At 46.4% G+C, this 26,256-nt stretch overlaps 1 protein-coding gene across 2 annotated transcripts in view; it reads left to right on the forward strand.

Annotated features, from left to right (window-relative positions):
• LOC139415635 (transmembrane protein 121Ab) overlaps positions 1–26,256 on the forward strand; it is a 68,189-nt gene that overhangs the window by 35,991 nt on the left and 5,942 nt on the right. Inside the window, exon 1 of one of the 2 annotated variants that reach the window (XM_071163748.1) lies at positions 23,065–23,169. The exons of the other annotated variant lie outside the window; for it this stretch is intronic. The gene's annotated coding sequence lies outside the window, so the exon portion shown is untranslated. Of the gene's footprint in view, positions 1–23,064; positions 23,170–26,256 lie in introns of those variants that run through there. 2 annotated transcript variants of the gene reach the window in all.

Here is a 26,256-nt window from a genome sequence, read left to right on the forward strand (position 1 = left end):
ATCTTGAGGTGCACAGGAGACATGGGTTTGAACACCGGTCGTTCACACTTCGCTTCTGTGGGAGGTCTGGTATAGATCAGTACAATGTACTGAAGGAGGAGGAGGAGAGGAAGAGGAGCAGGGGAGAGGAGTAGTGGAGGAAAAGAGGAGGGGAGGAGCAGAGGAGGTTCTCTCTCTGGCTCGTTGAGGTATCCGTCCTCATTCTGGAGAGGCTGTTAGCAGGTGGTTGATTGATCACTTTGGCTTTTAACCGACTACACACCGTCCAGCCTATCAGGCGCAGACATCAATCGATCAGCTGACAAGCACTCTCGTCTGGTGAGGAGGAGGGGTGGGTGGGTTAAAGACTCCTCTGTGATCCTTCCCCAGTTAGGTGCCCTCTAGGGGGGATTGAGACCAGACAGCCTGGCTGGATCTCCCTGGCTGTGGATGGCGCATGGCATCGGTCTGTGTGGGGATTGCTTTGCGAGTCCCTTTAATAACCATCTGTTTGTGTAGTACAGTGGCAGGAGAGGTCTGTTCTTTTCAATGGGGAAAGCTGCCACTGAGCTGTCATTTTGTGTTTGCTGATGCCAAACAAGGCTTCTGTTGTTTTGTTTGGCCTCAGTGGTAGATAACTGCCTCTTAGGGGAATAAGATAGACTGATATGGATGTATTTTACTGAATAGTGTACATAGAGTATCGATTTGTAAGTTGTGTTTACACTCTTAGAAAGAAAGGTGCTAAGTATAACCATATAGGGTTCTTTGGCTTCTTCATAGAACCCTCTATAAATGGTTCTACCAATAACCCTTTCATCGTCTAAAGATTATTCCTATTACCCTCTATGAACGGTTCTGCCAATAACCCTTTAGTTTTGTTATTTAAAAAATGTAACTCTGACAATACATCACATACTGTCACGAGTCCGACCGAGGGTGTTTCCCTTTCCCGGGCAGGTGGCGCTCGGCGGTCGTCGTCACCGGCCTATTAGCTGCCACTGATTGTTTTTCCTTCCCCTCCTTGTATGTTGAGTGGTAGCACCTGTGAATGTTTAATTAGTTTGTCTTTATTAGACAGCCGGCCCGCCTGGTTGTTGTGCGGGATTATTTCTATGTAACCTTCGGCTCTGTGGTATAGGCACGTGTTAGTGTCCGGTCGGGATTGTTTCCCATTGTACATTTTGATTCCCTGTGTTTTGGGAACGTAACGTTTTTGTGAGCACCCTGTGGTGCATTGGTGCGATTAAAAGACGCGCAGCATTGAACTCTCTGTCTCCTGCATTTGACTCCACACCCACGACACCCGGAGCATTACAGAATCCCGCACCTATCAAATTGAATGGAGTCAGCAGGAGCAGCAGCCAACCCTCTCCCATCGATGGAGGAACGGGTTCTCCACCACACCACCGTCCTTCATCGGATCGGATCCGCGATGGATCAAGTGATGGAGAGAATGGACAGATGGGAGAGGAGTGGGCTCCTCTCTCCACCTTCGGCACCCACGGTTCCGGACTCCCCATCTCCCGACTCCAGCACCCTCCGTCTGACGCTACCGAGGGCTTATGATGGAGCGGCGGCGGGTTGCCAGGGGTTTCTGCTCCAGTTGGAGCTATACCTGGCCACCATCAGACCCACTCCCTCAGGAGAAGAGAGGTTGAGTGTCCTCATCTCCTGCCTCACGGGTCGTGCCCTGGAATGGGCGAACGCGGTCTGGAATGGTCCAGACTCAGCGCGGGAGCACTACCCAGAGTTTTCCCGTCGCTTCCGCGCCGTGTTTGATCACCCTCTAGACGGCCGAGCGGCGGGAGAACGACTATTTCACCTCAGGCAGGAGAGGAGGAGCGCCCAGGATTACGCGCTGGAGTTCCGGACCTTGGCAGCCGGATCTGGGTGGAACGACAGGGCCCTCATGGACCACTACAGGTGTAGTCTCCGAGAGGATGTCCGCCGGGAGTTAGCGTGTCGGGACACCACTCTGTCACTGGATCAGCTGATTGACATGTCCATTCGACTGGATAATCTGCTGGCTTCCCGCGGGCGTTCAGAGAGGGTCCTGTGCGTTCCACCACCCAGCCCCTCCGCTCCCATTCCGATGGAGTTGGGAGGGGCTGCGCCGAGGGGTACCGGAGGAGGAGGCCTTCCCTGCACCAACTGTGGTCGGAGAGGACACACGTCTGATCGGTGCTGGGGGGGTCCGTCTGGGAGTAGAGATGGCAGGCGGAACGCTTCTCGGTCACCCCAGGTGAGTCAGCATCAAACTCACCCAGAACCCCCTGTTGGCCACATGTTTGTCTTAACTTTTTTCCTTCGCTTTTTTCCCTCTTCCCAGCATAGGGCGCTAGTCGATTCAGGCGCAGCTGGGAACTTTATGGATCGCGGACTCGCCCTTAAGTTAGGGGTTCCACTGGTGCCGATAGATTCTCCTTTCCCCGTGCACTCCCTAGATAGCCGGCCATTAGGGTCAGGGATGGTCAGGGAGACCACGGTCCCACTGGACATGGTGACGCAGGGGAATCATAGGGAGCGTATCAGTTTCTTTATTATTGACTCGCCTGCGTTTCCAGTGGTGCTGGGGACTCCCTGGCTGGCCCGGCACAATCCTAAAATTTCGTGGAGACAGGGGGTTCTCCAGGGGTGGTCAGAGGAGTGTTCTGGAAGGTGTTTGGGAGTTTCCATCGGTGCCATGTCGGTGGAGAGTCCAGACCAGGGTTCCACGGTGTGCATTCCCTCCGAGTATGCCGATTTGGCAATCGCTTTCAGTAAAGTGAAAGCGACTAAATTACCACCTTATCGACCGGGAAGGGATTGTACGATAGATCTCCAGGTAGACGCTGCGCTTCCCAAGAGTCACGTGTACCCGCTGTCCCAGGAGGAGACGTTGGCAATGGAGACATATGTCACAGAGGCGCTGGGACAGGGGTACATTCGGTCCTCCATTTCACCCGTCTCCTCAAGTTTCTTTTTTGTGAGGAAAAAGGAGGGAGGCTTGCGTCCGTGTATTGATTATAGAGGTCTAAACGCCATCACAGTGGGGTATAGTTACCCTCTACCTCTCATCGCTACGGCGGTGGAATCGTTCCACGGAGCGCAGTTCTTCACAAAACTGGATCTCAGGAGCGCGTATAGTTTGGTGCGTATTCGGAAGGGAGACGAGTGGAAAACCGCATTTAGTACTACATCAGGCCACTATGAGTACCTCGTCATGCCGTATGGGTTAAAGAATGCTCCAGCCGTTTTCCAATCCTTTGTAGACGAGATTTTTTAGGGACCTGTGCGGGCAGGGAGTGGTGGCTTATATCGATGACATTCTGATCTACTCGGCCACTCACACCGCGCATGTGTCTCTGGTGCGCAAGGTGCTTGGTAGACTGCTGGAGCATGACCTATACGTCAAGGCTGAGAAATGCGTGTTCTCTAAACGAGCCGTCTCTTTTCTGGGATATCGCATTTCCACCTCGGGGGTAGTGATGGAGGGTGACCGCATTAGGGCCGTGCGTAATTGGCCGACTCCGACCACGGTAAAGGAGGTGCAGCGGTTTCTGGGTTTTGCCAACTACTACCGGAGGTTTATCCGGGGTTTTGGCCAAGTAGCGGCTCCCATCACCTCACTGCTGAAGGGGGGCCCGGTGCGTTTGCAGTGGTCAGCAGAGGCGGACGGAGCATTCAACAAGTTGAAGGCGCTGTTTACTGATGCGCCCGTGTTGGCGCATCTGGACCACTCTCTAGCATTCATAGTGGAGGTGGACGCGTCCGAGGCTGGGGTGGGTGCCGTGCTATCACAGCGCTCGGGTACGCCACCAAAACTCCGACCCTGCGCTTTCTTCTCAAGGAAGCTCAGCCCAGCGGAGCGTAACTATGATGTGGGGGACCGGGAGTTGCTAGCGGTGGTTAGAGCTCTGAAGGTGTGGAGACACTGGCTTGAGGGGGCTAAACACCCCTTTCTCATCTGGACCGACCACCAGAATCTGGAGTATATTCGGGCAGCTAGGAGACTTAACCCACGTCAGGCAAGGTGGGCCATGTTCTTCACCCGGTTCCGATTTACTTTGTCTTATAGACCGGGCTCCCAGAACGTGAAGGCTGACGCACTGTCCCGCCTTTATGACACGGAGGATGGGTCCACCGAACCTACTCCCATCCTTCCCGCCTCGAAGCTGGTAGCCCCAGTGGTATGGGAGGTGGACTCGGACATCGAGCGGGCGTTACGGGCTGAACCCGCGCCTCCTCAGTGTCCAGCGGGGCGAAGGTACGTGCCGCTTGGTGTTCGGGACAAACTGATTCGGTGGGCTCACGTCCTACCCTCCTCGGGTCACCCTGGGGTGACGAGGACAGTGGGGAGCCTTCAGGGGAGGTATTGGTGGCCTACGTTGGCTAAGGACGTTAAGGGTTATGTCTCCTCCTGTTCAGTGTGCGCTCAGAGTAAGGCTCCTAGGCACCTTCCTAGAGGGAAGCTACAACCCCTCCCTGTTCCACAGAGGCCATGGTCACATCTGTCCATAGATTTCCTAACCGATCTCCCGCCGTCTCAGGGGAACACCACGGTTCTGGTGATTGTGGATCGGTTCTCTAAGTATTGCCGTCTCCTCCCGTTGCCCAGTATCCCTACAGCCCTACAGACTGCGGAGGCGTTATTCACCCATGTCTTCCGGCACTACGGGGTGCCGGAGGACATCGTTTCTGATCGGGGCCCCCAATTCACGTCCCGGGTATGGAGAGCGTTCATGGAACGTTTGGGGGTCTCTGTCAGCCTGACCTCCGGTTATCACCCCGAGAGTAATGGGCAGGTGGAGAGAGTGAACATGGAGGTGGGTAGGTTTCTGCGGTCGTATTGCCAGGATCGGCCAGGGGAGTGGGCACGATACATTCCCTGGGCTGAAATGGCTCAGAACTCACTACGCCACTCCTCTACTAACGTGTCCCCTTTTCAGTGTGTGTTGGGGTACCAGCCGGTCCTGGCACCATGGCATCCGAGCCAGACCGAGGCTCCTGCGGTGGAGGAATGGGTACAGCGCTCCAAGGAGACCTGGAGGGCCGTCCAGGAATCTCTACGACAAGCGAGTGGACGGCAGAAGAGGAGTGCTGACCGCCACCGCAGTGAGGCCCCCGTGTTTGTACCGGGGGACAGGGTCTGGCTCTCGACCCGAAACCTACCTCTCCGCTTGCCCTGCCGGAAGCTGGGTCCGCAGTGTGTAGGGCCCTTTAAAGTCCTGAGGAGGATAAACGAGGTGTGTTATCGATTACAACTCCCTTCCTATTATCGTATTAACCCCTCGTTTCATGTGTCTCTCCTCAGGCCGGTGGTAGCTGGTCCCCTGCAGGACAGTGAGGTACCGGAGGTCCCTCCCCCCCCGCTGGACATCGAGGGGTCCCCGGCGTACACGATCCGGGCCATTCTGGACTCAAGACGCCGGGTGAGGGGCCTGCAGTACCTCGTGGACTGGGAGGGGTACGGTCCGGAGGAGAGGTGCTGGGTACCGATGGGGGACATCTTGGATCCCTCCATGTTGAGGGATTTCCATCGCCTGCATCAGGATCGCCCTGCGCCTCGTCCTCCGGGGCGACCTCGAGGCCGGTGTCGGCGCGCTGCGGGAGCCACGCGTCAGGGGGGGGGTACTGTCACGAGTCCGACCGAGGGTGTTTCCCTTTCCCGGGCAGGTGGCGCTCGGCGGTCGTCGTCACCGGCCTATTAGCTGCCACTGATTGTTTTTCCTTCCCCTCCTTGTATGTTGAGTGGTAGCACCTGTGAATGTTTAATTAGTTTGTCTTTATTAGACAGCCGGCCCGTCTGGTTGTTGTGCGGGATTATTTCTATGTAACCTTCGGCTCTGTGGTATAGGCACGTGTTAGTGTCCGGTCGGGATTGTTTCGCATTGTACATTTTGATTCCCTGTGTTTTGGGAACGTAACGTTTTTGTGAGCACCCTGTGGTGCATTGGTGCGATTAAAAGACGCGCAGCATTGAACTCTCTGTCTCCTGCATTTGACTCCACACCCACGACACCCGGAGCATTACACATACTGTATATCATAAGTCCTTTCTTTGAGGGCCTAGTTACACCCAAACACAGTGGTCTAAACTCCTGGTTTAGGCCAAATCAGGCCTGCAAGTCTCATTATACTGACTTGCAAAATTATGTGTAATTCCTATTGGAATCCAGCTAAAGTGAAGATATTCAACAATTGTATCTTTGAATCAGCCACAACCACCATTTAGAATGACTGCCAGGGTATGAAGACTACCTCGATCATCTAAACTGGAACAACCATCTCAGTAACTGGTGCAATAAATCCAACTATTAACAGATGTAAAAAATGTATGTTATTTATCTTTGTGCAGCATAAGATTAATAAACCAATCAATGTACATGCAAAAACACAGATATTAAAACAAGCAATTCTGAAAATCAACCTACAATCGAGGATGCTGGGAAATACGATAATGATGGATATGGTTTTGAGTATTCAGAGTAAAAGCGCCATAATGTAATCACACTCAACGCTGGGGTTCTTTAACACCACTGAGTCACAAAAAACCCTAGGTAGCACTTGCCAATTTGCTGCGTATCATACAAAACGCTGCTTGTTCACTCTGATTCCCTTCTCTTCTCCTACTATCTGTTCAATAAAATCACAGAGAAAAAAAAAACACATTTTAAAGACAGAGATCATGGCAAAGATAACTGTGTCAGTACTGGATATGTAAAATGATTAAGACACACCAGACACATGCACAACAATTCCTATACTCTAGGTACCGATAAATATTCTCACAGCTATCTTTTTAGCAGTTTCAGATTACTCAAACTCTTGATGTTAAAGTTTAAACTCTGAGGTAAACAATCATGCTCAGGCACTACCAACTTTGGCAGCGATTACAGCCTTGAATCTTCTTGGGTATGACGCTACAAGCCAGAGAGAGAAATTTGAGTCCAAGTCAAGTTGCAAGTCATTTTCTGAGACTCGGACTCGAATTTCTATCTCTGGCATGTAGTGATCGATTGACTTGAAACTTGACTTGGACCTTAGATGAGACTCGTGAACAATGCAAGTCAGTACTGGGATACGTTTTTGTTGTGCATTTTCTGTCAGATAACATGGAAGAGGCGGTGTTGTAACACAGAGAAAGTAGTTTAATACAGAAGGCTGAAAAACGTTCTAGAACGTCTGCCTCATTCACACGTCACTGTAGTACTACAGCGAAACAATCGTACATCAGCAACAATGTCATCAGGTGGTGAGGCTTTCGTTATTACATTTGGTTACAAGAACCTGCAGTTTAATGCCAGTGGCAAAAAAAAACAAAATGCTGTTTTTCAAAACTTGTGGAATTAACATTAAAGATGCTGGCGCAACTCCATCGAACTTCACCCAACGTATGAAAACGCACCGTGAGAGGTCAGTTAGGCTAGCTAGCTAACAACATTACAATGTGGTTAGACTAATAGCAGTCTGTTAAGCAGATGCCAGCTAGATATATAGCTAGCTTTCTTGTGTGTCGTCTTCTAGCTAACTGGAAATGTCTACTTTTTAGCAGAAATTATTAAGTTATATCTCGGGGTCATGCATACCACTCTGAGATGTAATGTACTTTCTGTTGTAGCCTGGTCCTAGGAAGTAGCTTAGTATGAAACTAGAGTTCAAAGCATGCAACCTCTTGGACATTTCTGCTGGAAAATATATATTTGGTTGTGTCCTTGTACTTCCATCTCCAATCAGCAACAACTATCCATCATATTGTTCATCTGCAGTTTCACTAAATTCTGCAAAGCAACGGTGGCCAGCGCAGGGACAGAAGGACAGAGCAGCATTGACTCATTCTTGGCCACCACAGGTGTCCATGTGTACAGCCCCCCCCCCCCCCCCAGGCAGAAGGCCATAACAGAGGCTACCACTGCAAGACCTGATCATTTCCTGCAACCTGCCTATGTCCTTAGTGGACAACCCTCACTTTAGGCATTTCATGTCAGTGGTAGATGACAAATATAGACCAGTAAATAGGCCCACGTTGACCAGGCGCCTGCATGACTTAACACTGAACATAGAGGCTACAATCAAAAGTGCCCTAGAACAGACAGAATCAGTGTCTGTCACTGTAGATATATGGACTGACAGGACCATGAGGGGCTTCATGAGAGTAACGGCCCATTACATGGCCCATGGAAGAGAAAAAAAACACCCCGACTGGAGTCAGTTCTGTTGAGCTGTGATAGATTCACCGGGTCACACACTGGGGAAAGAATCAGTGACACATTTGAAATAATCTGCGATAATTTTGCCATAAAACATCAATTAGATGATATCATATGTGATAACGCTGCAAACATGAAAAGGGCCTTCACAGTTTGTTTCCCCAAAGCAAGCGATGATGATGATGGGAAGATGGGAAGCCTATGGGAAGAATTTGGTGAAGAGTACATTGCTGATGTAGAAGCTATCTAAACCAACTGCGGGCAACAGTGCTTAAAGTGCTTTGCCCTGTTCATTACAACTGTGATTTAGAGATGGACTAAAGGAAACAAAAAACATAAACTGTGTGATGGCTAAGGTAACTAAACTTTGCAGCTTACTACATACTACCTGTGGTCTGAAAGAAGCATGTGAAGCTGAGTTCGGAGCCAATCGTAGTATCCCTGCTGTTGTGTCTACCAGATGGAATTCCATCCTCCAGCTTGTTAAAGCAGTCACCAATCTGAATCAACAAAGCCTCAATACTCTACTTGAGGCCCAAGGACACAAGGAGCTCTGCTTATCACCAAGGGTATGGAGACAGCTATTGGATCTAGTGGACATTTTGGACCCTTTTTGTCCAGGCCACCGACTTTACTCGGGGGGAGAAAGTGGTGACTCCGTGCTGCCCTTCCTTGTGTACTGTCACTCAACTATCATCTGCAAAGTATACTAAGCACAAGTCGTCACCTAGTCAGTCAAGTAAAAGCACTGCAGTAGTCACTCAAACGCCGATTCCAGGGGGTGTTTGTGAATGTCAGAATGGAGCACTCGGATGAACAGGCAACAAAACGTCCATTTGATGACAATGTAATACATAATGGCTGCACTTCTGGACCCGTCCCTCTGCCTGTTCTGGCTTGATCATGATGTCCTCAAACCACATGAAGATAAAGCTCAATTGAAGGAGAGTCTGATTGTTAGGTACAATACATTGTAATTGTTTTCTAAGCCACTTGCATTCAAATAATGAAGACTTATTTTCATGTACAATGTATACTGTTATATTCTTCATCAAATACATCAAGTCACTGTTTCGGAGAGCATTAGTGGAGAAGAAGAACAACAACCTGCCAAAACCAGAATATTCTCTGTCTACAGCAACTAGATCAGCAAGAAGAAAGGAGACATAAAGTCATCAGTCAGAGCAGAGATTATTTGCTACATTTTTATTTTTATATCCTTATTTAACTAGGCAAAACAGTTAAGAACAAATTCTTATTTTCAATGACAGCCTAAGAACAGTGGGTTAACTGCCTGTTCAGGGATTTGTACCTGAGCTTCCGGTTGCTAGTCCACCACTCTAACCACTAGGCTACCCTGCCACCCCACATTGAAGTATATTTTTGTAGAATGCATGCAAAAGACTGTTCAAGGCTCAAGCAGGTAGCAATGACAGTGTTGGCTGTACCTGCCACCAGTGCCCCAGTGGAGAGAGTGTTTAGTCATGGAGGCCTCATCATGCACCCTCATCGTGCCAGGCTCAGTGCAAGAACGATGACAAAACTTGATCTTTCTGAAATGTAACCTGTCGGCAACAGAAATGTTCTCTGTCTTAGGGCACAAGAAGTAATTTGCTACTTGTTACAGAAAATTGTATTCCTGTTAAGTGTCCAGGTCAGTAAGTATATTTTAGGGATAAAGGTCATATATAGGACACTTTAGTGGTGCAGTAATTGAACAGCTGTTAGTCATTTTGGTTTACATTCATACTTGTCATTTATCTTCATGTATCTTCCCTCACCTACAGATGTTCTGTTTGTGTGACAGAATGAAGTTAAACAGACTGTCTGACACAAAATACCATGCACTTTTAAAATGTTATGTTAGCTATTTTTCTTATCCAGTTTAATTACTTTTATTCATGTAAACTGTCTACATTTTAAAAGGAAATGTATTTTGATTTAAATAGTGCCTGATGTGCTTTATTTCATTCAAGTGTGAACCAATGAACAAGGGAGACTCTTCAAATAATTTACAAGGTTTATAGACCTAACCCACAGCAGGAAGAAAGCCATTGCCAAAAGGGACTTGACTTAGACTTGGCACTAAAATACTTGAGACTTGACTTGGACTTTACCTCAAAGACTTGTGAATATCTCTGCTACAAGCTTGGCACATCTGTATTTGGGGAGTTTCTCCCATTCTTCACTGCAGATCCTCTCAAGCTCTGTCAGGTTGGATGGGGAGTGTCGATGCACAGCTATTTTGGGGTTTCTCCAGAGATGATCGATCGGGTTCAAGTCCGGGCTCTGGATGGGCCACTCAAGGACATTCAGAGACTAATCCCGAAGCCACTCCTGCATTGTCTTGGCTGTGTGCTTAGGGTTGTTGTCCTGTTGAAAGGTGTATGTTCGCCACAGTTTGAGGTCCTGAGCGCTCTGGAGCAGATTTTAATCAAGGTTCTCTGTACTTTGCTCTGTTCATCTTTGCCTCGATCCTGACTGGTCTCCCAGTCCCTGCTGCTGAAAAACAGCCCCACAGCATGATGCTGCCACCACCATGCTTCACCGTAGGGATGGTGCCAGGTTTCCTCCAGACGTGACGCTTGGCATTCAGGCCAAAGAGTTCAATCTTGGCTTCATCAGACCAGAGAATCTTATTTTTCATGGTCTGAGAGTCTTCAGGTGCCTTTTGGCAAACTCCTAGCGGGCTGTCGTGCATTTTACTGAGGAGTGGCTTCTGTCTGCAGAGATGGTTGTCCTTCTGGAAGGTTCTCCCATCTCCACGGATGAACTCTGGAGCTCTATCAGAGTGATCATCGGGTTCTTGGCCACCTCCCTAACCAAGGCCTTTCTCCCCCAATTCCTCAGTTTGGCCAGCTCTAGGAAGAGTCTTGGTGGTTCCACATTTCTTCCATTTAAGAATAATGGAAGACACTGTGTTCTTGGGGACCTTCAATGCTGCAAAAATGTTTTGGTACCCTTCCCCAGATCTGTGCCTCGACACAATCCTGTCTCTGCGCTCTACGGAAAAGGCTTGATTTTTGCTCTGACATGCACTGTCAACTGTGGGACCTTATATAGACCGGTGTGTGCCTTTCCAAATCATGTCTAATCAATTGAATTTACCACAGGTGGACTAAAATCAAGTTGTAGAAACATCTCAAGAATGATCAATGGAAACAGGACGCACCTGAGCTCAATATCGAGTCTCAAAGCAAAAGGTCTGAAAACGTATATAAATACAGCATTTTATTGTTTTTACTTATAAATTTGCAAGCATTTATGAAAAACCTGTTCCGTCATTATAAGGTATTGTCTGTAGATTGATGAGGAAAACTTTTAATTTAATCCATTTTAGAATATGTCTGTAACGTAACAAAATGGGGAAAAGTCAAGGGGTCGAAATACTTTCAGAATACACTGTATGTCAAATATATTGGTCATATGAGGTTATAAATATACAAAATACCCAAAAAGTTTATTCAGATGCAGAAGGGCTCTATGTAGATTCCTTCTTGGCTTTCAAAGAATCATCAACTGTTCTTAGAATGATTAATGGTCTAGGTAGAACCCTCAAATAGAAAAACCCTCAAATAACCCCTTTTTCTAAGAGTGTAGCTATATTTGCATTGTCTTAAAATAACATGTTTGGGGATGCAGTTCCCATGGGTACATATGAATTGTATGACACACATACAGCACACCTTCACAAACTTTTACTTCATTCTTTCTTTCGCTCATTCCTCGCCGGAAACCGGTTGCTATGGAAGTCAACGTGTGGTGGTGTCTTGTCGTCGTGTGAACAGGAATCTCTAAACCTGAGTGAAATATTGCTTTCCATTTCATTATCGTACAGAGCAGGTGTCGCTGTGGGGAGCGAGAGAGCGACAGTTGAGTGTCATTTCATCAAAACTCCTGTTTTGGAGTTATTCGCAAGACAACATCCAAAATATTATTATGAATCACACAAAAGGGGTTGGAAGACCTGTCTGACATATCCACACTGCCTCATTTGTGGGTCTCTGCGGAAGTCTCTAAAAAATTAAAGTTAATTCATTATGTTCTCCTTTAGAACGCTTCCTGGGACTGCTACATAGTCTGGTTTATTATACCTGTGCTTTAGATGATTCTCCCTGTGTGTCTGGCTGGCACTCAATCAGTTTGAGAGATTTCCTCGCTCGTTTTCTCTGTATTGGCGCCTCTCCCCTTTCATGGTAGTTCCCTCCTTTCTCTGTATGGTTCTCCCTCCCCCCTCTGTTTCGCTCTCCCTCTCTTTCCCTCATCTCTCCCTCTCTTTCCCTCTCCCTCATCTCTCCCCCTCTTTCCCTCATCTCTCCCTCTCTTTCCTTCTCCCTCATCTCTCCCTCTCTTTCCCTCTCCCTCATCTCTCCCTCTCTTTCCCTCTCCCTCATCTCTCCCTCTCGTTCCCTCTCCCTCATCTCTCCCTCCCTCCTTCTCGTTCTCCCTCATCTCTCCCTCTCTTTCCCTCATCTCTCCCTACCTCCTTCTCGTTCTCCCTCATCTCTCCCTCTCTTTCCCTCTCCCTCATCTCTCCCTCCCTCCTTCTCATTCTCCCTCATCTCTCCCTCTCCCTCATCTCTCCCTCTCTTTCCCTCTCCCTCATCTCTCCCTCTCTTTCCCTCTCCCTCATCTCTCCCTCTCGTTCCCTCTCCCTCATCTCTCCCTCCCTCCTTCTCGTTCTCCCTCATCTCTCCCTCTCTTTCCCTCATCTCTCCCTACCTCCTTCTCGTTCTCCCTCATCTCTCCCTCTCTTTCCCTCTCCCTCATCTCTCCCTCCCTCCTTCTCATTCTCCCTCATCTCTCCCTCTCTTTCCCTCTCCCTCATCTCTCCCTCATCTCTCCCTCTCTCTCATCTCTCCCTCATCTCTTTCCCTCTCCCTCATCTCTCCCTCTCTTTCCCTCTCCCTCATCTCTCCCTCTCTTTCCCTCTCCCTCATCTCTCCCTCTCGTTCCCTCTCCCTCATCTCTCCCTCCCTCCTTCTCGTTCTCCCTCATCTCTCCCTCCCTTTCCCTCATCTCTCCCTCTCTTTCCCTCTCCCTCATCTCTCCCTACCTCCTTCTCGTTCTCCCTCATCTCTCCCTCTCTTTCCCTCATCTCTCCCTCATCTCTCACTCCCTCCTCGTTCTCCCTCATGTCTCCCTCTTTTTCCCTCATCTCTCCCTCTCTTTCCCTCTCCCTCATCTCTCCCTCCCTCCTTCTCATTCTCCCTCATCTCTCCCTCTCTTTCCCTCATCTCTCCCTCTCTTTCCCTCATCTCTCCCTCTCTTTCCCTCATCTCTCCCTCTCTTTCCCTCATCTCTCCCTCTCTCTCTCATCTCTCCCTCCCTCCTTCTCGTTCTCCTTCATCTCTCCCTCTCTTTCCCTCATCTCTCCCTCTCTTTCCCTCTCCCTCATCTCTCTCCCTCCCTCCTTCTCCCTCATCTCCCTCTCTCTTTCCCTCATCTCTCCCTCTCTTTCCCTCTCCTCATCTCTCCCTCCCTCCTTCTCATTCTCCCTCATCTCTCCCTCTCTTTCCCTCTCCCTCATCTCTCCCTCCCTCCTCGTTCTCCCTCATCTCTCCCTCTCTTTCCCTCATCTCTCCCTCTCTTTCCCTCTCCCTCATCTCTCCCTCTCTTTCCCTCATCTCTCCCTCTCTTTCCCTCTCCCTCATCTCTCCCTCCCTCCTTCTCATTCTCCCTCATCTCTCCCTCATCTCTCCCTCTCTTTCCCTCATCTCTCCCTCTTTCCCTCTCCCTCATCTCTCCCTCATCTCTCCCTCTCTCTCTCATCTCTCCCTCATCTCTTTCCCTCTCCCTCATCTCTCCCTCTCGTTCCCTCTCACTCATCTCTCCCTCCTTCTCGTTCTCCCTCATCTCTCCCTCCCTTTCCCTCATCTCTCCCTCTCTTTCCCTCTCCCTCATCTCTCCCTACCTCCTTCTCATTCTCCCTCATCTCTCCCTCTCTTTCCCTCATCTCTCCCTCTCCCTCATCTCTCCCTCTTTTTCCCTCATCTCTCCCTCTCTTTCCCTCTCCCTCATCTCTCCCTCCCTCCTTCTCGTTCTCCCTCATCTCTCCCTCTCTTTCCCTCATCTCTCCCTCTCTTTCCCTCATCTCTCCCTCTCTTTCCCTCTCCCTCATCTCTCCCTCCCTCCTTCTCGTTCTCCTTCATCTCTCCCTCTCTTTCCCTCATCTCTCCCTCTCCCTCATCTCTCTCTCCCTCCCTCCTTCTCCTTCTCCCTCATCTCTCCCTCTCTTTCCATCTCCCTCATCTCTCCCTCCCTCCTCGTTCTCCCTCATCTCTCCCCCTCTTTCCCTCATCTCTCCCTCTCTTTCCCTCTCCCTCATCTCTCCCTCCCTCCTTCTCATTCTCCCTCATCTCTCCCTCTTTCCCTCATCTCTCCCTCATCTCTCCCTCATCTCTCCCTCTCTTTCCCTCATCTCTCCCTCTCTTTCCCTCTCCCTCATCTCTCCCTCATCTTTCCCTCTCCCTCATCTCTCCCTCATCTCTCCCTCTCTTTCCCTCTCCCTCATCTCTCCCCCATCTCTCCCTCTCTTTCCCTCTCCCTCATCTCTCCTTCTCTTTCCCTCATCTCTCCCTCTCTTTCCTTCTCCCTCATCTCTCCCTCCCTCCTTCTTGCTCTCCCTCAGTATCTTCTTCTCCACGCCTTTATTTCCACTCCTCTACACCGTTGCGCCGGTGCATGAAAGTGACTGCTCTCTCCCCTTCACTACACGTTGGTCTTAAGCACGCCATAGGGGCGAAGGGAGACTGTGTGTTTGTGGTGTGTGTTTACCTGGGATAGGAACTACAGCGAGTCGTCTGGCCTGGGGGCAACAACAAAACTCACAACTTTTAAAAGGACATTTTTTAAACAGATAATAATTACAGCATTTAAATCCATTACTGCTTTATTTTATATCGTGCTAGGTCTCTGGGATTGTGTCCGTCTTTTGAGAGTCATTTTCGTCGATATCGTGAGGCAGTGATGATACCAAGAATGCCATGCAACATCAATACAATGAAGTTAGACGCCACTCCCGTAGTGCGGCAAGAGCAGAAATGGCAACTGTCTGAAAGAAAGAGAGAGAACGAGAGGTGAGAGAGAAAGGGGTGAGGGAGAGGGGGGAAAAGAGAGAGAGAGAAAGAGAGAGAAATGGGATGGGAAAGAGAAAGAGAGAGAAATGGGGAGGGAAAGAGAAATAGAGAGAAAGGGGAGGGAGAGAGAGAGAGAAAGAGAGAGAGGAGAGAGAGAGCGAGAGAAATGGCAAGGCACATCCAAAGAGGAAGTTGGGGGGAAGTATCGACACAAAGATTAAGTGGATCTCCCCTGCATAACCAGTGGATAAAAATCACTACTAGCCTGAGGTGATCAGAGCACCAAATCATCATTAGAGAACTGTGCCATGTTTTGCACAGGCAAAATCGATATGTTTCTAACTCTCACTGAGGGAGAATTCCACTTAAGCGGTTGGCTGCTTTATTACATACAGTAGCTTGTTACCAGTTTAAGACACGAAGGATGGATGTGAATCATTACAAGACATTTCCAAGAACTGGAATAACTACAGTATTTTTCTAACCACTATAACCACAGTATATTTATTCGCTGTTGCTGTGTGAAGCACCGATCCTTAATTTCTTCGTCCTTTTTTGCTGCTATGCTGAGGGGTGCAGGTTCCCCCTCTATAAACACGTGGCAAAAAATGGCCCAATGTTAGCTAACCAGTAAAACTAAAAGATACCATGTGATACTTCAATAGAAAGGCATTTTCAAATAATTTTTTTGTGTTTTTTGGGGGGCTATTTGGACTATTTATTTAACACGGGTTCTGGTGGTAGCTCTGCCAACACTGGAATATGTATCTACCCTGGGTTACGTGGGTTCACATGTTGATGTAAAGCTTTTTCAAGTATCCTCCTCTTCTCTCCTTTCCAACCAGACTGTCACAAAAGTACCAAAGGAGAGTGAAATCCCCCTCTCCTTTGAAGGACTTTATGAATACTCCCACACAGTGACAGTGTCACTCTCTGCACGTATGAGGACCTTGGCCCTTACAAGTACTGTTTGTTCCTCCCCTGCATTAGTGACTTATACTGTCAGGAGGAATGTGATGTCAGAGGTCTGTGGCTTTCCGTCTGATGATGACTCTTAATGTCGTGTTTCGCCGTGATTCTTTCCCCTCGCTTCGTGAGTAGAGAATGTGCCACGTGTGACGTTTTTTCACACATTTCTAGTATTTTAATGAAAAATACACGTCTGTCAAGTTGAAAAGCACCCGGTTTTTACTGTTGAGATTGAGTTGGAGTGAGAGATTTCTGAGGGGCTTTAAACAGAAATGTAACCTAGGGGAGTGAGAGAGAGAGAAGTATTTTTTAGCACGTCCAACGCATGTCATGTTCGATATATTCGATTGGGCGATTACGTTTGATCCTATTTCAACAATCGTTGAAGGAAAGCTCTTGAATACGCTTCAGGAATCCTGATCACAGGAGAGTGCATTGAAACACTCAAGCTCTTTGAACATACAATATGACAGAGTGCTTTAGAGAGGGAACATCAACCTTAATCATCCGTAATGGATGGTAAAATAATCTCAGCCACAGCTACAAACACCACGAGCCTCTTTACTCAAAAGGTTGTCCTACTCAGTATTCCGCCCCACCGCAACCTCACAAGCAATTATAGCCAAATTATACCGCAGTACCACACTAATAATGTAAAGCAACCGAGAGAAGAATGGGGTTTTAAGGTGTGCCTAAATAGCTGAGCACGGTGTTGTGTTCGCGCAAAATGCCCAAGCCTCAAATTAAACTGCATTAAACTGCATTTTTTCAGAAAACAACTGACACAAACACGCCTGAAATAATGATAACAAAAGAGAGTAGGCAATTTCCACACCTACTTCAAGCCAATAAATACATATGCCATTGGAATGATTATGCATTAGGAGCAAGGCTTAGGCCCGTGAGGGCCCTAAGTCCTGCAGTTTGCATATGTGAAGTAAATAGATTGCCACACATACAGTAATGCAATATGGGTAATCCCATTGTATTTGCTTTCTCTGATGTCATTGAACTGTGTTCCACTGAGCTTGCCTGAGCTTGTCTGGTGCAATGGAACCCATGGAATAGTCCCAAAAGGGCAAACCCCCGCCCGATATGGCACTACAGACAGGCTCAATCAAATCCTCACATACTATTTGAACCCAGGTCTCTTACTCAGGCCTATTATGACTAGCCCCAGTAGGCGGTATAACAAACATACTAAGGTGGTTGGACTATGATGCTTTACTGCTGTAAAAAAAACATGTGGTTCCAGCATGTGATCGGAAGTGATGGACGTGAATGTGAGAGAGACATGATCCAATGATAACCACCCTGTCAGCATCCTCCTTCCCTTCAATAAGACATTAAAAGGGAAGAGAGAGAGCTGTGTGCAAAGTTCCTCTGTGTTCCACTGGGAGGGTCTGAGGCAATCTGCCACCTATCAGCAAAACTGGCAGTGTTCACTGCTCAGCCCAAACACGAAAGGACGTCAGAATCAGAAAGCACTTGCTGGGAGGGATAGCGATGGGGAGAGCCAGGCCGACATATGGATCTCATTTTGCAGACTAATGAAAACAGCGAGACATAAATACAGTTGAAGTTGGAAGTTTACATACACTGAGGTTGGCGTCATTAACACTAGTTTTATAACACTCCACTATTTTCTTGTTAACAAACTATAGTTTTGGCAAGTCTGTTAGGACATCTACTTTGTGCATGACACAAGTCATTTTTCCAACAACTGTTTACAGACAATTATTTCACTTATAATTCTCTGTATCACAATTCCAGTGGGTCAGAAGTTCACATACACTAAGTTGACTGTTTCTTTAAACAGCTTGGAAAATTCCTGAAAATGATGTCATGGCTTTAGAAGCTTCTGATAGGCTAATTGACATAATTTGAGTTAATTGGAGGTGTACCTGTGGATGGATTTCAAGGCCTACCTTCAAACTCAGTGCTTCTTTGCTTGAAATGATGGGAAAGTCAAAAGAAATCAGCCAAAAATGTTTAGACCTCTACAAGTCTGGTTCATTTTTGGGAGCAATTTCCAAACACCTGAAGGTACCACGCTCATCTGTACAAACAATAATATGCAAGTATAAACACCATGGGACCACACAGCTGTCATACCGCTCAGGAAGTAAACGCGTTCTGTCTCCTAGAGATTAATGTAGTTTGGTGCAAAAAGTGCAAATCAATCCCAGAACAACAGCAAAGGACCTTGTGAAGATGCTGGAGAAAACAGGCACAAAATTATCATTATCCACAAACGTGTCCTATGTCGAAATAAGTTTAAAGGCCGCTTAGCAAGGAAGAAGCCACTGCTCCAAAACCGCCATAAATAAAAGCCAGACTACGGTTTGCAACTGCACATAGGGACAAAGATTGTACTTTTTGGATAAATGTCCTCTGGTCTGATGAAACAAAAATAGAATTATTTGGCCGTAATGACCATCGTTATGTTTGGAGGAAAAAGGGGGAGGCTTGCAAGCCAAAGAACAGCTCCTCAGTCACTGCAGATCCAAGCTGTCCCCCCCACTGCAGTGTTTTTGACATGGAAGCAAGTAAAGTAGTAAAACACAGAATTAAATCAAACACTGAAACAAACACTCTGTATATTCGACCTGGGGTATTTTGAGTTTGAGGAGGAAGCTGGTTTGTGGTTGTAGCCAAGCTGCATACTATGATAGTTATTTAATGCATAACCATACATCTTCCCAACAGCATAAACATCACGACTCCGATAAATGAGTACGCCGTTTTTGAAGACACCGAGCCACAGGTAAAGAGGCAGATGCTCAAAGCTTTGACATGAGGGAGGGAGTTTCTAAGGTGCTGGCGCCACAAACGCACGTCTATCTCAAGGCAACAGTTCACCAAACAAACTTCACGAAAGAAAACATTTACTTCTGTGGAAACTACTCCTAGTAGTTTTCAAAGACTTGAATGCCCTTGGGCACAAAGCTAACATACGGTATACGCCAAACAATCAAGTGTAATGAAAAGTGCAAACGGAAAACAAACTCATCCAACAACAAAGCAAAAACCTGAAATGAAAATGTAAAAATACCTCAAATAAGCTACCTGTAAATCCTTTTCTAAACCCCTGAAGTCCCGTGTTCGATAAAGCTAGATAGCTAACTATTAAAGCTCTGCAACCTTTCTGTCGTCTTCTTCTCCCTCATCACCTGTTACACCTGTCCTGTCTTCCCTTCTCCAGGCAGTGGTGTTTTAGAGCAGTTGGCAAAGAAACAAATTGGTGCTTTACTCCCACTGTCTGCCCCGACCTCTGTCACTGGTGTGATACATAGCTGGGCCTGAGGAAGTGTCTAGATAGGACCCTGGATGTCCAGAACGACAACAAGATAACAAGGCTGTGGCTGCCATGTACACTGACTGTACAAAACATTAGGGACACCTGCTCTTGCAATGACAGACTGACCAGGTGAATCCAGGTGAAAGCTATGGTCACTTATTGATGTCACTTGTTAATAAATCCACTTCAATTCGTGTAGATGAGGAGACAGGTTATAGAAGGATGTTTACGCCTTAAGAGAACTGAGACATGGATTGTGTATGTGTGCCATTCAGAGGGTGAATGGCTAAGACAAAAGATTTAGGTGAACAGTACTATATAGTACTAGGTGCCAGGCGTGCCGGTTTGAATGTGTCCAGAACTGCAACGCTGCTGGATTTCACACGCTCAACAGTTTTCTGTGTGTATCAAGAATAGTCCACCACCCAAACACAACTGTGGAAAGCATTGGCCTCAACATGGGCCAGCATCGCGGAACGTTTTCCTCAGTGTAAATAGAATGGGTAAAATAGATATTGTGTTCCATAGTATTGTTGTTGCATGAAGTACAAAGCATTCTGAGAGATGTGATAAGCATAGAGATACAGTGCCCTCAAAGTATTCATACCCGTTGACTTATTCCACATTTTGTTGTGTTACAGCCTGAATTCAACATGGATTGCATTGTTTTTTCTCACCCATCAACACATAATTCCCCATTCATTGAAAATGAAACAGAGTTTACACCCCGAAGTCAATACTTTGTAGAAGGGCCTCCCGAGTGCTGCAGTGGTCTAATTCACTGCATCGCAGTGCTAGCTGTGCCACTAGAGATCCTGGTTTGAGTCCAGGCTCTGTCTTAGCTGGCCGTGACCGGGAGACCAATGGGGCGGTGCATAATTGGCCGAGCGTCGTCCGGGTTAGAGGAGGGTTTGGCCGGCAGGGATGTTCCTGTCCAATCGCGCACTAGCGACTCCTGTGGCGGGCCGGGCACAATTCTCGCAGACATGGTTGCCAGGTGTACGTTTCCTCCAACACATTGGTGAAGCTGGGTTCCAGGTTAAGCGGGCGTTGTGTCAAGAAGCAGTGTGGCTTGGCTGGGTTGTGTTTCGGAGGATGCGCGGCTCTCGACCTTCTCCTCTCCCGAGTCCGTACGGGAGTTGCAGCGATGGGACAGGACTGTAACTACCAATTAGATAGTATTAAAATGAACTATTTTTTTTATTGCAAAAATGCTTAACTTTGGCAGTGATTACAGCTCTGTCTTTCTCTGTAATTTGGAAATCAGACTGAAACAGGTTCTCCTCTAGGATTTTGCCTTTCCTAAGCCCCATTCTGTTTCTTTTCCATCCTGAAAAACCTCTGAGTCCTTAATGATTACAAGCATACCCATCACATGATGCAGCCACCCCTTTGCTTGAAAATATGGAGAGTGGTACCGAGTAATATGTTGTATTGGATTTGCCCCCAAACATAACACTTTGTATTCAGGACAAAAAGTTTATTGCTTTTCCACATTTTTTGCAGTATTTCTTTAATGCCTTGTTGCAAACAGTATGCATGTTTTGGAATATGTTTATTCTGTACAGGCTCCCTTCTTTTCACTCCGTCAATTGTGTTAGTATTGTGGAGTAACTACAATGTTGTTGATCCATCCTCAGCGTTCTCCTATCACAGCCATTGAACTCCGGCCACTGAGTTAGGAAGGATGCCTGTATCTTTGTAGTAACTGGGCGTATTGATACACCATCCAACATGTAATTAATAACTTCAGCATGCTCAAAGGGATATTTTTTTTACCCATCTACCAAAGGGTGACCTTCTTTGGAAGGCATAAGGAAACGCTCCCTTGTCTTTGTGGTTGAATCTGTTTGAAATTCACTGCTCGACTGAGGAACCTTACATATGTGTGGGGTACAGAGATGAGGTAGTCATTTAAAAACAATGTTAAATTATTGCACACACAGTGAGTCCATGCAACTTATTATGTGACTTGTTAAGCAAATGTTTACTGTTGAACTTATTTAGGCTTAACAAAGGGGTTGAATACCTGACTCAAGATATTTAAGCTTTTCATTTGTAATTAATTTGTAACACAACAAAATGTGGAAAAAGTCAAGGGGTGTGAATACTTTCTGAAGGCACTGTAATTGATTGCATATCAATTCCTCAGGTGATAGTTGTTAATTAATCAAACGCTTTAAATAATACACCCAATATGGCTGCCAATCCACATAATGTATCATTGTCCTGGAATGTCCTTTCTACTTATTCTAGCTCTATGCTAAACCCCAAGATGGATCTACAGTGGATGAGAGCAACACATTACGGATGTGCTAATAGAATTGATATGCAAAGCGCTGCCACACACACCTCACTCAACGTTTCTGCAGACTACAGCGGTTTAGCAGACAATGTGACAGAGTAGATTAACAATCATCCATTACTGCCAAAATGTATCACAATTTCCGGTTCTCGCTTCACTACGTAGGACTGAAACATTGATGACATCTCACGGTTCTCCCCATTTCATTCCTGAAGAGGTCCAAACCGTCCAGCCGGGCTCATGTTATCACGAGCATTTAGACGCTAATCCGTTCATTAGGAAAACAAATCTCTGACAAAGTTTATAATTAATGCCAGTTAAACTATTATGTGATATATATATATATATATATGGGCGCACTGTCCCTTATAGCATGAGAATGACACACAGGCTTCAGCTAATCAGTCAATTAAATCAACATTTTATGAATTTAATCTCTCACTTTGGCCCTGTTCTACATAATAGGTATTAAACATTCAAACACTCGATAGGATTACAAACGAGGTGCACAGTGCCCTTACAAGGCTTCTTCTATCCACGGTGTTGTCCAAAACCTACCACATTCCTTTCATTCTCTTACCATGTGTATCTAGCGATTTCTTCCAAACAAAAAGAACTAACAAGAAATAGGGCTCGACACAAGGCAAAGTTACTTTCATAAACCACAAACTTGTCAGAAATGAAAGATTAGGGAACTTGGTCTTTGCAATATCAGTCTATCGATTGGAAAATCATAGGGGTTCAACAAATGAATAGTCCTGTCAGAGCCAACTGTCCGAAGATGTAAATCAAAACCTGAGCCCTACGTGAACCTCTGGTTGAGGCTTTGGGTCTTCGGTCCAATTAAAAACCATAAACAAAACGAAGATATAAAGTCAATTAGCCAACAGAAATCCAATAGGTCTAATGGAATGGATAGCTCTGTCTATTTTCCACTAAAGCAGTCTGGAATATGAGCGAAAAGTGGCCTAAAATCACGATTTTTAGCAAACAATGCTAGGCTCACCTTTGCCCCAAAAAATCTGACTTTGATACATATACAGTCTGAAACAAAGCACTGCAAAATAGAGGACATTTTCCTTACAAGCCAGAATGTTTAATAAAATTACATTTGAACTACCTCTACCGGTTGGTCCTTCAGCTGCTCAACATTTTTAGAGTGCCAGTTGGCTCAGGTGCAAAACCATGTAAGCGCCTGTTAGTATGCATGCATCGCGTGCATGTACTTTGGTCATGAGCAAACATTTTGATTGCCACACACACAAAGTCAGTTTAATAATACTGAGGATATTGTGTCTACAATTTCGACCAGCTGAAGAATCAACACCACAGACAATCGGCAGAGTAAGTTCAAATACCTGTGTTCAACATTCGTGACAGAGAAGGGACATTTAGTTGGGGGGTTTTCTATGTGAATGTGCTTGGCGTTGCCAAGACAATGGAGGCATCGTGACAAGGCTCTCCTCAAACAATTGGTTGTTACTAGTAATCACAACCTATTAATACAATTTATCTTCTTAAAATATGAATTTTAACCTAACCCTTACCACTGCTAACCATATGCCTTACCCTAACCTTAAATTAAGACCAAAAGGAAATGTTTGTTTTCATACATTTTTACTATATAACCAATTTTGACATTGTGGCTGTGGAAACTACTGACCACCCAAACATTGGGCTTGCAGCCCAATTCAAGATGGCACCTGTGAGTTGGACACACCTCCAACCACACCTATCGCTTCAGCCTTGAAGGCCTACTATTCAACATGCAATTATCATCACAATACAGTGTGTTAACATATTCTTGGCCAGGTACATACACTAACAAAATTATTTTCATAGTTTCATAATTCCATTTCTTTTAGGGGCAATGTCTCCTTTAAAATGTTCACTTTATCCTTTCATGCCAATGCATGTTACACAGTCAGCTTCAGGATGCACACATTTGTCTGACTGAATGTGTCCCTAATGATTTGTAGATCAATGTTGGTTAGTACTGCTTGTTGATCATCCCTCCAGCACTAACACATTCGGATTTTCAAAAGCACATAGCAGCGTGGCCTTGTGTTTCTCCTGAACAGAAGTGAAACTACAGTACTGTCTGTATCACCAGATGGTCTTTGCTTGAAGCTTCCTCTCACAAGTGGCAATCTACGTTTGTGTCCAACGCAGCTCTGAGTCTCAACATATAGTGCTGAGATATTCTGTCTTGCAGTTTCAAACAAAGAGGGTATGTTATCGGAAGAGTATTTTATTTATTTATTTATTTATTTTATTTCACCTTTATTTAACCAGGTAGGCTAGTTGAGAACAAGTTCTCATTTGCAACTGCGACCTGGCCAAGATAAAGCATGGCAATTCGACACATACAACAACACAGAGTTACACATGGAATAAACAAAGCATACAGTCAATAATACAGTAGAACAAAAGAAAACAAAAAGTCTAGATACAGTGAGTGCAAATGAGGTAAGTTAAGGAAATAAATAGGCCATGGTGGTGAAGTAATTACAATATAGCAATTAAACACTGGAATGGTAGATCGGAAGAAGATGAATGTGCAGGTAGAGATACTGGGGTGCAAAGGAGCAAAATAAATACCAGTATGGGGATGAGGTAGGTAGATAGATGGGCTGTTTACAGATAGGCTAAGAACAGGTGCAGTGATCTGTAAACTGCTCTGACAGCTGGTGCTTAAAGCTAGTGAGGGAGATGTGAGTCTCCAGCTTCAGAGATTTTTTACAATTCGTTCCAGTCATGGGCAGCAGAGAACTGGAAGGAAAGACGACCAAAGGAGGAATTGGCTTTGGGGGTGAAGAGTGAGATATACCTGCTGGAGCGCGTTCTACGAGTGGGTGCTGCTATGGTGACCAGTGAGCTGAGATAAGGTGGGGCTTTACCTAGCAGAGACTTGTAGATAACCTGTAGCCAGTGGGTTTGGCGACGAGTATGAAGCGAGGGCCAACCAACGAGAGTGTACAGGTTCGCAATGGTGGGTAGTGTATGGGGCTTTGGTGACAAAACAGATGGCACTGTGATATACTGCATCCAGTTTGTTGAGTAGAGTGTTGGAGGCTATTTTATAGATGACATCACCGAAGTTGAGGATCGGTAGGATGGTAAGTTTTACGAGGGTATGTTTGGCAACATGAGTAAAGGATGCTTTGTTGCGATATAGGAAGCCGTAATGTAGGATATGTACAGTATATGTACTTCTATTCATTTTCTTGACCAAATCATTTCAATGTTGAACAACTTTGTTAAAGAGTAGTTCAGGTATATATTTTTAAATGCTGCACTGTACATGAAATTGAAATGCTACATACAATACATGACTAAAAGTATATGGACACCTGCTCGTCGAGCATCTCATATCATTAATATGGAGTTGGTCCCCCCTTTGCTGCTATAACAGCCTCCACTCTTCTGGGAAGGCTTTCCACTAGATATTAGAACATTGCTGCAGGGACTTAATTCCATTCAGGCACAAGAACATTACTGAGGTTTCGGGACTGATGCTGGGCGATTAGGCCTGGCTCGCAGTCAGCGTTCCAATTCATCCCAAGGGTGTTCAATGGGGTTGAGGTCAGGGCTCTGTGCAAGCCAGTCAAGTTCTTCCACACTGAACTCAACAAACCATTTCTTTATGAACCTCGCCTTGTGCACGGGGGCATTGTCATGCTGAAACAGGAAAGGGCAGAATCGTCTAGAATGTTATTGTATACTGTAGCGTTAAGATTCCCCTTCACTGGAATTAAGGGGCCTAGCCCGAACCATGAAAAACAGCCCCAGACCATTATTCCTCCTCCACCAAACTTTGCAGTTGACACTATACGTTCGGGCAGGTAGAGTTCTCCTGGTATCCGCCAAACCCAGATTCATCCGTCGGACTTCAAGATGGTGAAGCGTGATTCATCACTCCAGAGAACGTGTTTCCACTGCTCCAGAGTCCAATGGCAGCGTGCTTTACACCCCTCCAACCGACGCTTGGCGTTGCGCATGATGATCTTAAGCTTGTGTGCAGCTGCTCAGCCATGAAAACCCATTTCATGAAGCTCCCAACGAACAGTTCATGTGCTGATGTTGCTTCCAGGGGCAGTTTGGAACTCGGTAGTGAGTGTTGCAACCGAGGACAGATTATTTTTACGCGCTAAGTGTTTCAGCATTCGGCGGTCCCATTCTGTAAGATTGTGTGGCTTACCACTTCGCGGCTGAGCCGTTGTTGCTCCTAGACATTTCCACTTCACAACAACAGCACTTACAGTTGACTGGGACAGCTGTAGCAGGGCAGAAATTTGACGAACTGACTTGTTGGAAAGGTGGCATCTTATGACGGTGCCACGTTGAAAGTCACTGAGCTCTTCAGTAAGGCCATTCTACTGCCAATGCTTGTCTATGGAGATTGCATGGCTGTGTGCTCGATTTTGTATA

Source organism: Oncorhynchus clarkii, chromosome 8 (assembly GCF_045791955.1).
Source record: "Oncorhynchus clarkii lewisi isolate Uvic-CL-2024 chromosome 8, UVic_Ocla_1.0, whole genome shotgun sequence".
Classification (NCBI taxonomy): Eukaryota; Metazoa; Chordata; class Actinopteri; order Salmoniformes; family Salmonidae; genus Oncorhynchus; species Oncorhynchus clarkii.